At 33.8% G+C, this 14,529-nt stretch overlaps 1 protein-coding gene across 2 annotated transcripts in view; it reads right to left on the bottom strand.

Moving 5' to 3' along the window:
- MRPS28 (mitochondrial ribosomal protein S28) overlaps positions 1 to 14,529 on the bottom strand; it is a 159,350-nt gene that overhangs the window by 143,862 nt on the left and 959 nt on the right. The window lies entirely within an intron of this gene.

The raw sequence follows: 14,529 nt of genomic DNA, 5'->3' as shown, positions 1-14,529 counted from the left end.
GTGGGATGCAGCCAAAGCAGTAATAAGGGGAAATTTTATATCTCTAGAAGCCTACTTGCATAAAATAGAGAAAGAGAAGGTCAATGAATTGGGCTTGTAATTAAAAATGCTAGAAAAGGAACAAATTAAAAACCCCCAGTCAAACACTAAACTTGAAATTCTAAAAATAAAAGGAGAGATTAATAAAATTGAAAATAAAAAAGCTATTGAATTAATTAATAAAACTAAGAGTTGGTCCCATGAAAAAACCAACAAAATAGACAAACCCTTAGTAAATCTGACTAAAAAAAGGAAAGAGGAAAATCAAATTGTTAGTCTTAAAAATAAAAAGGGAGAAAATTAGAACAATAATTGGGAATTACTTTGCTCAGCTTCATACCAATAAATTCAATAACTTAAATGAAATGGAAGAATACCTTCAACAATATAGCTTGCCCAAATTACCAGAGGAAGAAGTAAATTGGTTAAACAGTCCCATCTTAGAAAAATTAATAGAACAAGCTATTAACCCATTCCCTAAGAAAAAATCCCCAGGACCAGATGGATTTACATGTAAATTCTACCAAACGTTTAAAGAACAATTAACTCCAATGCTATATAAACTATTTGAAAAAATAGGGATTGAAGGAGTCCTACCAAATTTCTTTTATGACACAGACATGGTACTGATACCTAAACCAGATAGGTTGAAAACAGAGAAAGAAAACTATAGACCTATCTGCCTAATGAATATTGATGCTAAAATCTCAAATAAAATATTAGCAAAAAGATTACAGAAAATCATCCCCAGGATAATACACTATGACCAAGTAGGATTTATACCAGGAATGCAGGGCTGATTCAATATTATGAAAACTATTAGCAATACTGACTATATCAATAACCAAATTAACAAAATATATGATCATCTTAATAGATGCAGAAAAAGCATTTGATAAAATACAACACCCATTCCTAATAAAAACACTTGAGAGGATAGGATTAAATGGACTTTTCCTTAAAATAGTCAGAAGCATATATTTAAATGTCAGTAAGCATCATACATAATGGGGATAAACTAGAACCTTTCCCAGTAAGATCAGGAGTGAAACTATTATCACCATTATTATTCAATATTGTATTAGAAATGCTAGCAATAAGAGTTGAGAAAGAGATTAAAGGAATTAGAGTAGGTAATGAGAAAACCAAACTATCACTCTTTGCAGATGATATGATGGTATAATTAGAGAACCCCAGAGATTCTACTAAAAAGCTTTTAGAAATAATTCACAACTTTAGCAAAGTTGCAGGATACAAAATAAGTCCACATAAATCCTCAGTATTTTTATACATCACCAACAAAATCCAACAGCAAGAGATACAAAGAGAAATTCCATTCAAAATAACTGTCAATAACATAAAATATTTGGGAATCTATCTACCAAAGGAAAGTCAGGAATCATATGAGCAAAATTACAAAATACTTTCCACACAAATAAAGTCAGACTTAAATAATTGGAAAAATATTAAGTGGTCTTAGATAAGTTGAGCAAATATAATAAAGATGACAATCACTCCCTAAACTAATCTATTTATTTAGAGCTATACCAATCAGACTCCCAAGAAACTATTTTAATGACCTAGAAAAAATAACAACAAAATTCATATGGAAGAACAAAAGGTTGAGAATTTCAAGGGGATTAATGAAAAAAAAAAATCAAATAAAGGTGGCCTAGCTGTACCTGACCTAAAACTATATTATAAAGCAGCAGTCACCAAAACCATTTTATATTGGCTAAGAAATAGATTAGTTCAGATTAGGTTCATAAGACAAAATAGTCAATAACTATAGCAATCTAGTGTTTGACAAACCTAAAGATCCCAACTTTTGGGATAAGAATTCATTATTTGACAAAAACTGTTGGGACAACTGGAAATTAGTATGGCAGAAATTAAACATGGACCCACAATTAACACCATATACCAAGAAAAGATCAAAATGGGTCCATGATTTAGGCATAAAGAATAATTTCATAAGTAAATTAGATGAACATAGGATAGTTTACCTCTCAGACTTGTGGAGGAGGAAGGAATTTGTAACCAAAGAAGAATTAAACATCATTATTGATCACAAAATAGAAAAATTTTATTACATCAAATTAAAAAGCCTTTGTACAAACAAAACTAATGCAAACAAGATTAGAAGGGGAGCAACAAACTGGGAAAACATTTTTACAGTTAAAGGTTCTGATAAAGGCCTCATTTCCAAAATATATAGAAAATTGACTCTAATTTATAAGAAATCAAGCCATTCTCCAATTGATAAATGGTCAAAGGATATGAACAGACAATTTTCAGATGATGAAATTGAAACTATTTCCACTCATATGAAAGTGTTCCAAATCACTATTGATCAGAGAAATGCAAATTAAACCAACTCTGAGATACCACTACACACCTGTCAGATTGGCTAAGATGACAGAAAAAACTAATGATGAATGTTGAAGAGGATGCGGGAAAACTGGGACACTGATGCATTGTTGGTGGAGTTGTGAACGAATCCAACCATTCTGGAGAGCAATCTGGAATTATGCCCAAAAGTTATCAAACTGTGCACACCCTTAGATCCAGCAGTGTTACCACTGGGCTTATACTCCAAAGAAATACTAAAAAAGGGAAAGGGACCTGTATGTGCCAAAATGTTTGTGGCAGCCCTTTTTGTAATGGCTAGAAACTGAAAAATGAATGGATGCCCATCAATTGGAGAATGGTTGGATAAATTGCGGTATATGAATGTTATGGAATATTATTGTTCTGTAAGAAATGATCAGCAGGATGAATACAGAGAGGACTGGAGAGACTTACATGAATCATTGCTGAGTGAAATGAGCAGAACCAGGAGATCATTATATACTTCAACAACAATTCTGTATGAGGATGTATTCTGATGGAAGTGGATATCTTCGACAAAGAGAAGATCTAATTCAGTTCCAAATGATCAATGATAGACAGAATCAGCTATACTCAGAGAAGGAATACTGGGAAATGAGTGTAAACTGCATTTTTGTTTTTCTTCCCAGGTTATTTTTACCTTCTGAATTTAATTCTTCCTGTGCAACAAGAGAACTGTTCAGTTCTGCATACATATATTGTATCTAGAATTTACTATAACATATTTAACATGTATAAGACTGCCTGCCATCTAGGGGTGGGGATGGAGAGAGGTAAGGGAAAAATCGAAACAGAAGTGAGTGCAAGGGATAATGTTGTAAAAAAATTATCCATGCATATGTACTGTCAATAAAAAGTTATAATTATTAAAAAAAAAAAAAAACCTACAGAAGAAAATGGGGTTAGAGGAACACATTTTAAAATTTAAAATTTAATTTAAAAAAAATTGATTTTAAGTGACACATTTTTTAAAAAAGATTAAGAACCTAATAAAAACCATTAACAGTTTTATATATATCACATGGTTAAGAAATACATTAAAAATTACGATAAACAGTGATCCAACCCAGACCTTTGCCCCAAGCTGTATGAGTAAGTTGTAACTTGGAGCAGCCTAGGAAGCTGTGGTGAAAAGAAATGCAATTGGAGATAATCCAATGGTTCTGACCAGCTCTTATCCACTCATAATTTCTACTACACCAGAAGATATAAAATTTAAAAAGCTATTTACCTTGACAAAGACCTAAGTCTACTTGTGGAAATACTTTAGAAAAGGTTGTAGTTTATGACATCATGAAATAAAATAGGTTTCTAAGCTCTCTCACTGTTTCTTGCAGAAGAAATCATACAGATACAAATTCAAAATTCATGTTTTACACAAAAACTTTCCTGGTATATCATCTGCATTGGAAAAATTTCACATTTTCAAAGCAAGTTATAATGGAACCAATTAAAGAATTCAGCAACAGTTTTTCATCTCTAAAAAAAACTTTATGAAAATGATTGACAGATTCAGAGTACATTTTATAAAAACTACAAAGATGAAATTGGTTCTTGGGGGAAAAAAACCTTTCTATGATAACCCCATCTTCACAATTAAACAAATGACTGAGAAGTTTCAAAATTATAAAATCATATTATGCTTGTTCTTTGGGGACTACCAAAAAAAAAAAAAAAAAAAAACCTGATTCTACAACAAATTGTAGTTTTGAAGATATTGTCTCAATAAAATGTCTCTAACATATGTTAGGATCATATAAGATTAACCAACAGTGATTAATTTTGTTGAATAATAAGTGATGTCAATATCAAGTAGGCATAAATAAGGAAATAATGTTGCCAATGACATTTGCAATTATGGTTAATAAAAGATATCCCACTCAGAGTCCATGATATATACATGATAAGTTCTCTGTTTGCTGTCTAAGGATTAAACTGTGCTAATCACAACAAATTCCATGATCCTACAGGGTTTCCCCAAGAAGATCCATAGCAACTCAAATGAGAATGGCATAACAATCCAAATAGGGAAAACTACATCAGTGAAGTCTGCCAATACCCCAGACAATAATATAAAAATGAAAAGTCAGTTCAGAGTTATTCAATCCATAAATATGTAGTACTGTGGGTAGAAAGTTGCTTTAGCATCAAATTATACAGGAATTGGATTGCATTTGGGAAATGATGAAAAATCACAAGCAGTTCTCTGATACCCAGATCCATTTAGCATTGATACTCTTGTAGTAATGTTATATGGCTTTAATCATAAAACACTGAAATCTCTAAAAAATCAAAATTACAGATGACCAAAAAGGCAATTCACTGTTTACTGGAAAGATATCTAGGATCTCATTACATAAACATTAAGGACTTCAATAGATGAAATAGAGAATAAATTTCTATTACTGAAAGATATGTGTAATGTTCTCTAGTTTGGTTTTCTTGGGGTCTCTGGGAGCAGCCTTTGTTTCAGTTCAGTAATCACCACCAGAACAGCCAGGGGTTAAAGTCTAAATCTTTTATTATCTCTTTCAAAGTCTTGTCTCCTTTTCCAGGGCCCAGTTAGCTTTCTTATAGTCCAGTCCTTCCTGGGGCTGGGCAGCTTTCTGGGGAGCCTTTCAGACCAGCCTTGGTCTCAATGGAGACTATTTTGGAGAAATGCAGGAGGAGAACCTGCCACCAGTGGCCTGACTGAAGACTGAATGTATGTCTGTCCTTGGTTCCGAGAGCTTGAGCTCCCAACTGTCTTCTCTGCCCTCTGAAAGCTTCTCCTCTATAACTCTCAGTCCCTGCTTATATGCTCCACGCTGAGTATAAACCAATTATTATATCACTAGGAAACCATTATTTGTTGTAAGATTAAATCAATCATACTGAAACATGCTAAACAGATAACCATTGTTTCATCAATTCCACTGACTTAGTACCTTGTAAAAATTCTTTGTTTCAAGTTCAGAGTTCTGGCCCATAACAGATATGTTTCTATTTCTTCAGAATTATTTTTATTTCACTATTTACTGGTTTACTTTCTAATCTACATTTGCAATAAGTAATTATTTAAATTGTATATTAAACACTTTATGTGAGACTAGAGGTCTAAGGGAGTTTTTTACAGGAGAAAGATGACTTATAAGAGAAAGAACCCAGAGTATTTTTGGAAAAAAATAATTTTATTTTAAACGATTTTAAAAACCTAAAATTACCACCAGAAATAGGCAGATTTGTGTGATTCATGTAAAAGAAACAGAGTGTGAGGTACTTAAAAGATGCAGAATTCCTTTTCCTCTTTGCCTCATGAAATGCTATAGGAAAAATGTGGTGATATCAACCTTCTTTCCCCCATTTATTGTATGATTTTATTAACACATCAGCTTGTAAAAAAAAGAGATTCAAATTCTTGGTTCTAAGTACAGTATTTCATTTTCCAAGCCTTAGATTCACTTTTGTAGCTAATAGTAAGTAAATGACAGACTACAGGCACTAGGAATCAATAGAAATTTCCCAACTCATAAGGTATGGAATTAAAATCTACCCCTGAGGTATGATTTCAAATATTATTCATTCCTTCCCTCCTTCCCTTTTTTTAGACAGAAACACTTATTTGGTATCATCACCATTCTAGATATTACCATTGTCTAGAGATCAGAGTAGACTTTAAAAAGTTCCAAGATCAAGAGACTTGAATAAACTGATGCTAAGTGAAATGAGCAGAACCAGAAATGAGCCAGAGCACATGGCACAAGATTATACAATGATCAAGTCTGATGGACTTGGCTCTTTTCAACAGTGAGATGATTCAGATCAGTTCCAATGATTTTGTGATGTAGAGAATCATCTGCACCCAGAGAGAAGTGTAGGAACCGAATGTGGATTACAACATAGCATTTTCATTCTTTTTGTTGTTGTTTGCTTGCCTTTTATTTTCTTTCATTTTTTTTCCTTTCTGATTTGATTTTTCTTGTGCAGCCTGATAATTGTATAAATAGGAATACATATATTGGATTTAACATATATATTTTACCCTGTTTAACATACACAGGGTTTTCCAAGGGTTAATGTTGAAAAATTATCCATGTATATCTTTTAAAAATTAAAAAGCTTTAATAAAAAAAAAAAAATTTAAGGCTCCAAGATCAGACTTTAAAGAATAATCAAGGGGCAGCTAGGTGGCACAATTAGAGCACCAGCCCTGAAGTTAGGAGGACCCAAGTTCAAATCAGATATTTAACACTTCCTAGATGAGTGACCCTGGGCAAGTCACTTAACCCCAATTGCTTCGGAGGTGAAAAAAAAGAATAATCAAAAGAAATGTGAGGATGAAATATGTAGATAGGATATTATTATTAATTTCTGCTGCTCTTTTTAATCACTTTCCCTGAGGTGAAAATAGTGGGAATGTTTGAATAATAAATCTTTTTACAATTGTTAAAAGAATTGTTAAATTTTTATTTTGTTTTTTTCCAATTACACATAAACACAATTATCTGGCCTGTTTAAAAAAAATTATTGAGGTCCAAATTCCCACATCGTTTCTGTTCTCCCCCCTTCTTGAGAAGACAAGCAATTTGATACAGATTATATATGAACAATCATGGAAAAGTATTTCTATGTTAGTCATGTTACAAAAGAAAAACTTTTTTAAAAGTATCCTTTTATCTGCATTCAGATAATATCAGTCCTTTTTCTGGAAGTAGAAAACATTTTTCATCATGAATTTTTTGGAATATTGACCAATTTTTAATATATTAGGAATGAATACTAATATATAAATAGCTCTCATATTCTAGATGTAAACATAAACATAAACATAAAGGAAAATTAAAATAGTAAGATATTATTCATGGTTTTATAATAATGAAATATTAGTGGTATAGTTTCATAATTACTCCCCAAATAACCCACTTTTAATATACTGAAAAGAGACATGGTACCCTCTACTGGAAGAAAGAAAAAATTGTTAAATAGATTTATTTCTTCACTCAGCTATCTCCACCTTGTGGTGATACAAAGCTACTGGCCACAGCACATTTTTATTCAACAATTGGGTCTTTTCCCCACCTCTCAAAGATTGGTAAGCAATAGGTCTCAGTCCACCTGGTCACTGGGTCCGGATGGTTTAGAACGAGGGTAAATATTAACGGTTTTTGTTTCCCCTCCCAGATTGAACTTTTTAAAAACTAAGTAAAAGACACCATTTTGTGTCTTATTTCTTACCTAGTCTTAATCACTGAATGGGTGTTGCCTCAATTAAAACTGAGATGGGAATAACCTTAACTTCAAAAGACTGTATTTCCAATTGTCCTAATGGCCAAAATGCCACTAGATCTGGATGACTCTGGAGGGGAGAGTGAGTTGGTGACTTTGCTGAGCCATCTCTTACTTCAATACAATTCACTTGAGTCAAGCCATCACCTTCTGATGTCATAGTCCTCTTGGAGAAGGACAAAGGACAATCTGTGAGCCTTTCCCCTTAATGTAGCAACGTAATACAGCCTATTTCTACTGCTTAAGATAAATGATCATGAAAGTTACAAGTACTTCAAAGTATTCCACAAGGTCTGCTTTTTAATCCTCTATCCTCCTTTCTATGAGTAAGGATACATTTGCTATTTAGGATTGCTTTAACTTCAATGGCTAGCTTTCCTCTATCAATGTAAATGAGCTGACAATGCTCACTAACAAACAAAAACCAAAACAAAGCATGAATCTGCATACCTATATTATATTAGCTATACTAGTAAGAGCTGACACATTTCTCTAGTATTCTTGTGAACATCCCTTTTTCCCTGCCCCAATTAGGTTAGTCTTCATATATAGAAGAGAAAATCATACACTTTTTGGAGTAAAGGTTCTTTCATCCTCCAACAAGGGAACTATTTCAAAATCACTTCCTTACCAAAGGAAAAAAAGATAATTATAAAATAAAGATAACAAACAAGGGATAGAGGCAATAACAAAAGACATGATAACAAAGCTTCAAACTTACAAAATTTGAAAACTCTTACACAAACAATACAACTAGACTAAGAGAAATTTTAATGGGGAAAAACTTTGCAAAAAATATTTCATATAAAAGCCTAATATTTCTATAAGGAACTGACACAAATCTAGAACTGTCATTCCCTAATGAATATGAAGTCAAAGATGAAAAAGCAGTTTTCAAAAGATAAACTACAATCCAATCCAATAAGCATATACTAAGCAATCAAATAAGCATTTAAAGGCCTATTTTATATGAGCATTGCAGATTCAAAGACAACAATCAAAGTCTAAGCCCACAAGCAGTTTTCTTTCTATCAGGGAAATGTGCATATTACTAAAGTAAAGAAAAAAAAATATTGATCAAGTACATCCAGGTTAATTTCAGAAGAAAGGCATTACCAGTCAGAAGATCAAAAAAAGCTTCAAACAAAAGGTGATATTTTTGCAAGGGACAAAAATAAAAGTGTGTGTGTGTGTGTGTGTGTGTGTGTGTGTGTGTGTGTGTGTATAAAGATCTATCTATCTAATTGGTGTCCTCTGTTCTTGAAAAGAATCAAAATGATATCATTATGCTGGGTCAAGGTAGTGTGTCTGACTGTGGATGAGCAAACCAATATGTCTTTAGAAGGCTCTACCACAGGCCTAAGCACAGAGAATCCACATGAACATTTTGGGGTGGATTCTCTAAGTCTGCACATATTCCATTTCTTTTGGACTACTGCAATTCCACTTCGCTCATAGAATACTGTACCTTCTTTGATATGGGCATACCACATAGAATAGTTCTGTGCTAGTGTCTCCCATGTCTCATAATCGATTCCAAAGTTCTTCAGAGAGGCCTTGAGAATGTCTTTCTAACACTTCTGACATCTATGTAAGCGCCTGCCTTCTGTAAGTTCTCCATAAAATTGTGGCCAGCCCATCAGAGTTTCTCTCTCTATAGCAAAGTCTGAATGCTTAGCAATTTAGCAAGAGAAAGTTTCTCATTGCCCACCTTATCCTGCCAGGTGATCTTCTGAATCTTCCTAGGACAATTCAAGTGGAAGCAATTTTGGGTTCCTGGCATTATATTAGTCTACTGTGTAGGTTTCACAAACATACAGCAATGAGGTCAGTACAAGGGCTTATAGACTTTTCAGTTTGGCGGGCAGTCTACCGCTTTTCTCCCAACTTTCCTTTGGAGCCTCCTAAACACTGAGCTAACTCTGGCAATGTGTATACCAACTCATTGTCAATGCGGACATCTCTGGATAGTATACTATCAAGGTAAGTCATCTTATTCCATAGCATTCAAAATTTCTTCATCTGCTATAACCAATGGTTTCATATATGGATAGTGGGGTGCTGCCTGGTAAAGAACCTTTGTTTTCTTGGTGTTAAATGTCAGACTAAAATTAGCACAGCAGAAGAGAACTGATCCATACTTTGTTGAATCTCAGCTTGCACTGAATGTACAATCATCTGAGAATTAAAAATCACGCACCAACTCTTCCCTCCCCTTTACTCTTGGCTTGTAGCCTTTTCAAATCAAATAATATACTATCAGGGCAACAGCTGACCTTAATGTTATTTTCAACCTCACTGAAGGTGTACAACAACACTGCAAAAACCATCATTCTAAAAGGCATAGGCCAAGTTCACAGCCTTGCTTTACTCCACTGTTGACTGGGAAAGAGCAAGAGCACTCTCCTTTATCTAGAACCCAGGCAAAGATGGCATCACGAAACTGACATACGATACTGACGAACTTCTCTGGACAAAGTTTGCTGTAATTTCCAACAAGCCTTCATGACAGGCCTTCATTAGATTGTCACACATTGTATGGACTTCTATTCCACTCTTAATATTTCCCTTGGAATTATATATACATATGCATACATGTGTGCACATACATATGTATACATATATATTTATACACATATGTGTATATATTTATACACACATATATATACATACATACGTGTGTGTGTATATGTTTGAATTTGCATATAATAATAACTGGAAGAAAAGGCCATAGATACCACTAACAACTAGGAAAATCAGGAAAGGCTTCTCATCAACAACTATTGGGGGGGAGGGTGGTGAAAGTTCCAAATCAACAACATGAAAAATGCAAATCAAAACAATTCTGTAGTTCTGCCTCACATACAATAAAATGACAAATGATTAAAAAAAAAAAACCGAGAAAAACTAATGTTGGAAGGGCCATGGTATATACAAGGTACATAATAATAATTAGTTGACTGTGAATTGATCCTAACATTCTGGAAAAGTTTTTAATTGTGGAAAAATGAGTTACTAAAGTATTCATACAATTTGCCACCATAATCCTACTACTGTATATGTCTCCCAAAGGAGGTTGAAGACAGGAAATTCTTATTTACATACACATACACACACACATATACATATATACATAAATATATTATATATAATAGTGGAACAGAGGATAATTCCTTGTAATTACCTTGTGCCCCACAGCTCCTCTTGTAACAAACTGTATTCAAAAGTGGGGGAAAACCCTATTCTTTGATAGAAGAGAGAGTTCAATGTTTTTGATTGGGAAAAGGGGGATTGTATTATTAAAAACAAAATCATTATTTAAAAAAAAATGTTTAAAAAAATTCTTTAATTAGAAAAATCAAGCCATGTTTGTCCATCTCCAGTCCTACAGTACTTTTCCTTTTCACTCTGTTTTTTTTCCAAAAATTAATTATTGGCTAAGCAAACAAATACAATAATTAATGCCTGTATGATGTCTTATAAACTATACAGTGCCATTTAATCACAGATTTAGAGTTGGAAAGGTTCAGAGATGTGATCTAGAAATGTCAAAAATCTTTACTATTTGCCCACAAAATTCTTTCTTGGGCTCTACTTGCCAGCAGAAGCTGTAGATATCTGCAAATTTAAAAAGGCTTCCAGTTCATATCCTGTGACTTACATACTATGTGTCTGTTCTATCAGATTTATCTCTCTTTGAAATTAGACTCCTCACCACCAATTTGGCCATTAAGTAATACATTTAAGTGAGCATAGGAACTGATGAAAGGCTTCTCATCAACAACTATTTGCAAGGAGGGAGGAGGAGGGGAAGAGATAGGGGAAAGGGAGAAAGTCCCAAATCAACAAGAAAAATACAAATCAAAACAATTCTGTAGTTCTGCATCATCAGTAAGAAAACATTTTCTACAAATCACTCCAAAGACTTTTTTTCCAGGAATTCTAAAGCTTAATTAAAAAAAAAAAAAAAAAAAAAAAACCATGATTTTAATAAAGTTTTATATGTTTTAACATGTAACAAAACTACTCATTATATCCCTGGCTGAATGAAGCCAGAAACAAAATTAAAAGCTATGAAATTTAAAATTGAGAGAAATCAACTTTTCAATATCAAAACTTCAGAGTTTTACTACTTCCCTAGTGTGAACACTGATGCAGGACTTAACTATATTTTAGCAGACATATCTATGAGTCAGCCTGGAGAGGGACAAGTAGTAAACCTGTGATTGCATTCAGGGAATGCTCTGGGGAGGAATCCCACTTTATCACTGCAGATCAATACCTTCTTTGCAACTTATGTTAGAAAGATACCTAGAGCACATAGCAATTAAGTGGCAAACTCGGGGTCACAGAGCCAGTATGAATCAGAGAAAGATTTTAAATTCAGGCTTCCAGGATGGTTCTCTACAGCATATCTCTAACTTTTTCCACTCATGACCCCTTTTTACTCAACAAATTTTTATATAGCCCCAGACATATGAAACAGGTATATAAATCAAACATTTACTGATAATAAATCATAATTTTATGACCCTCCACATTCAGTTCCAAAAGGGGTCATGAAGTACAATTTAAGAAACTAGGTGATTACACCACATTGCCCTGTGCATTAATCTAGGATGTACATTGGCTCTAGGGGAAATATTATTTGAAAATCAATTTGTTATTTCCAATGCACAAGTAAAAAATGCAACTATCTTTCTTAACTCTACAGTCAATCAATCAATATACATTTAAGTGCCTCTATGTGCCAGACCCTATGCTAAGCACTAGTGCTTGCAAAGGCAGGAATCTTTTTGAAAAGAATACTGCCCCATTTTGGGAACATGGATATGATTATAGTGCAGACAGATTATGAAGAATATTTGTCAAGAATCTGATAAAATTAATGGAAAACTCAGACAAACTGAAACATATTTTAATGAAAGTGGCTTTAAGAAAGATAGGAAAGAGGACATCCCAGGTGGATCATAAATGGCTGAGGGAAGCCTTTCTTCCAAGATACTCCCAAAATAATAAGCCAGTATACCCCATTAAAATTTATCACCAGGTAACCAAGATTTTTTTGGCTCTGAGACTCTACTAGTTCAGTTTTCTAGAAGAGAATACCAGATACTATGTTGGACTTGAGAGTCAGGAATACCATGGTTCAAATAATCCATTTCATAACTCTACTTGTGTGACTACAAAGAAGTTGGCTACTTAACTTCACTAAGCCTTAGCTTTCTCTTCTATAAAAGGGGGTTGCACCTATGAGAATTGTACCCTATAACCTCAGTGATCTTTTTCACCTCTCAGTTTGTGATCCTGATATTCCAATTCCATTCACCTTTCTTCCACCTAGATAGGTGCTTGGAATACATGCATGGTCCTTTTTTGAAATAAAAATGTTAAGCTGGAAGGAAAATATAGAGAATCAGCGTCAAACCTCAATTAATAGATGTGAGAAATGCTAAATTGCCACAAATTGTTGCAAAGTTCAGGGTAGTGTGGGATAGAGGGTATCACTGACCAGAGGTTTTCAGATTAAGGAAGGTTAAAATTCCACAGAACAATTAAGTGATCAATAGAAGCTTTGAGTAAACAAGGAATAGGAGAGCTAGCAAAGGTGGATTCAACCAATCAGAAAGAGTCTTATGGTTTTGATAAAACCATAAAGATAATAGCCTATCCAGCCCAAACTAGTTCTGATTAATGACTTGACTATTGCCCCTGCTTAACAGGCTAATTGAATATTAAGCAACACACCCTTAGGAGTTTTCCACCATTTTTTAAACATGGGATATATGATGACCAAGAGGAAATATGCATATACTTATTTAGGAGGAAACATGGTGGGACATCAGAAAGACTGTAACTCCTAAGGAAGACTAATCCTTTCTCTGAAGAGGAGGAGTTGAACCCAGCCAAAACTATAAAGCTGCTCTCACCTTGAGGAATGGAGTCTGCCTCTAGCCAGAAATGTTAAGATGGTTTCTTAAGATTCTTCTTTAGTTTTCCTCCATATCTGATTTTCAATGTCATGAGTGCATTTCTAACACAGATATGGAAATTAAGGTCCTTAAGGTGGAAAATAATTTTTCTAGGTTCACAAAGCAAATCAGTGACATAGCCAGACAAAAACTATGGTCATCAAAATTCCTATTCAATGTTCTCACGATTAATCTAGGAACAGAGCCTTCTTCTCTCTACCTGTCATTTCCCCTAAATGTTGTAATTAATATATAGGAACATTTGGCCTTCTCTACATTTAATAAAACATAGTTGTCCCAAGTATTGTCCATGGAATGCAGCTATGGAGCTAGCAAATTCAATGTGTATGTTTAGTCTGCCAAGTTATCTTAAAAACAACCTCTGTCTCTACTGTCAAATATAAACGCAAAAACTGAACCACTTGTAAATTTAGACTTGGGAAAAATACTGGATCTTCAAAGATTAATCTCTCAGGGACTAGATTTCTCAACATTTATAAAGATAAGCTAGTTTCTGCGAAGCACTTTACCTATCTTATTTGATCTTCACAAGAACTGGAATTATCAACATTTTATAGATGAGGGAACTGAATCTAAGACTTGCCCAAGAATTACTCGTTTATTAGCTGAGCAGAATTATGCTGTTTTCCCGATTTCATAACCAGTTGTCTAACCACTATGTATCACTGTAATTAAAACTACAAGAAGTATCCCTATTTTCTTTCATTCAACAATAAGACTCGGGATTTAAATATCATTTTCCGGATGTGAAGAATCTTTTCTGAAACCTAAATACAGCTCGTATTGTATTTTTGTCTGGGATTTGTGGAGGAAAGGAAAAGCACAATGAGAAGAGCTTACA

This window comes from Antechinus flavipes, chromosome 1 (assembly GCF_016432865.1).
Source record: "Antechinus flavipes isolate AdamAnt ecotype Samford, QLD, Australia chromosome 1, AdamAnt_v2, whole genome shotgun sequence".
Lineage (NCBI taxonomy): Eukaryota > Metazoa > Chordata > Mammalia > Dasyuromorphia > Dasyuridae > Antechinus > Antechinus flavipes.
This window is presented reverse-complemented; position numbering and strand designations above follow the sequence as displayed.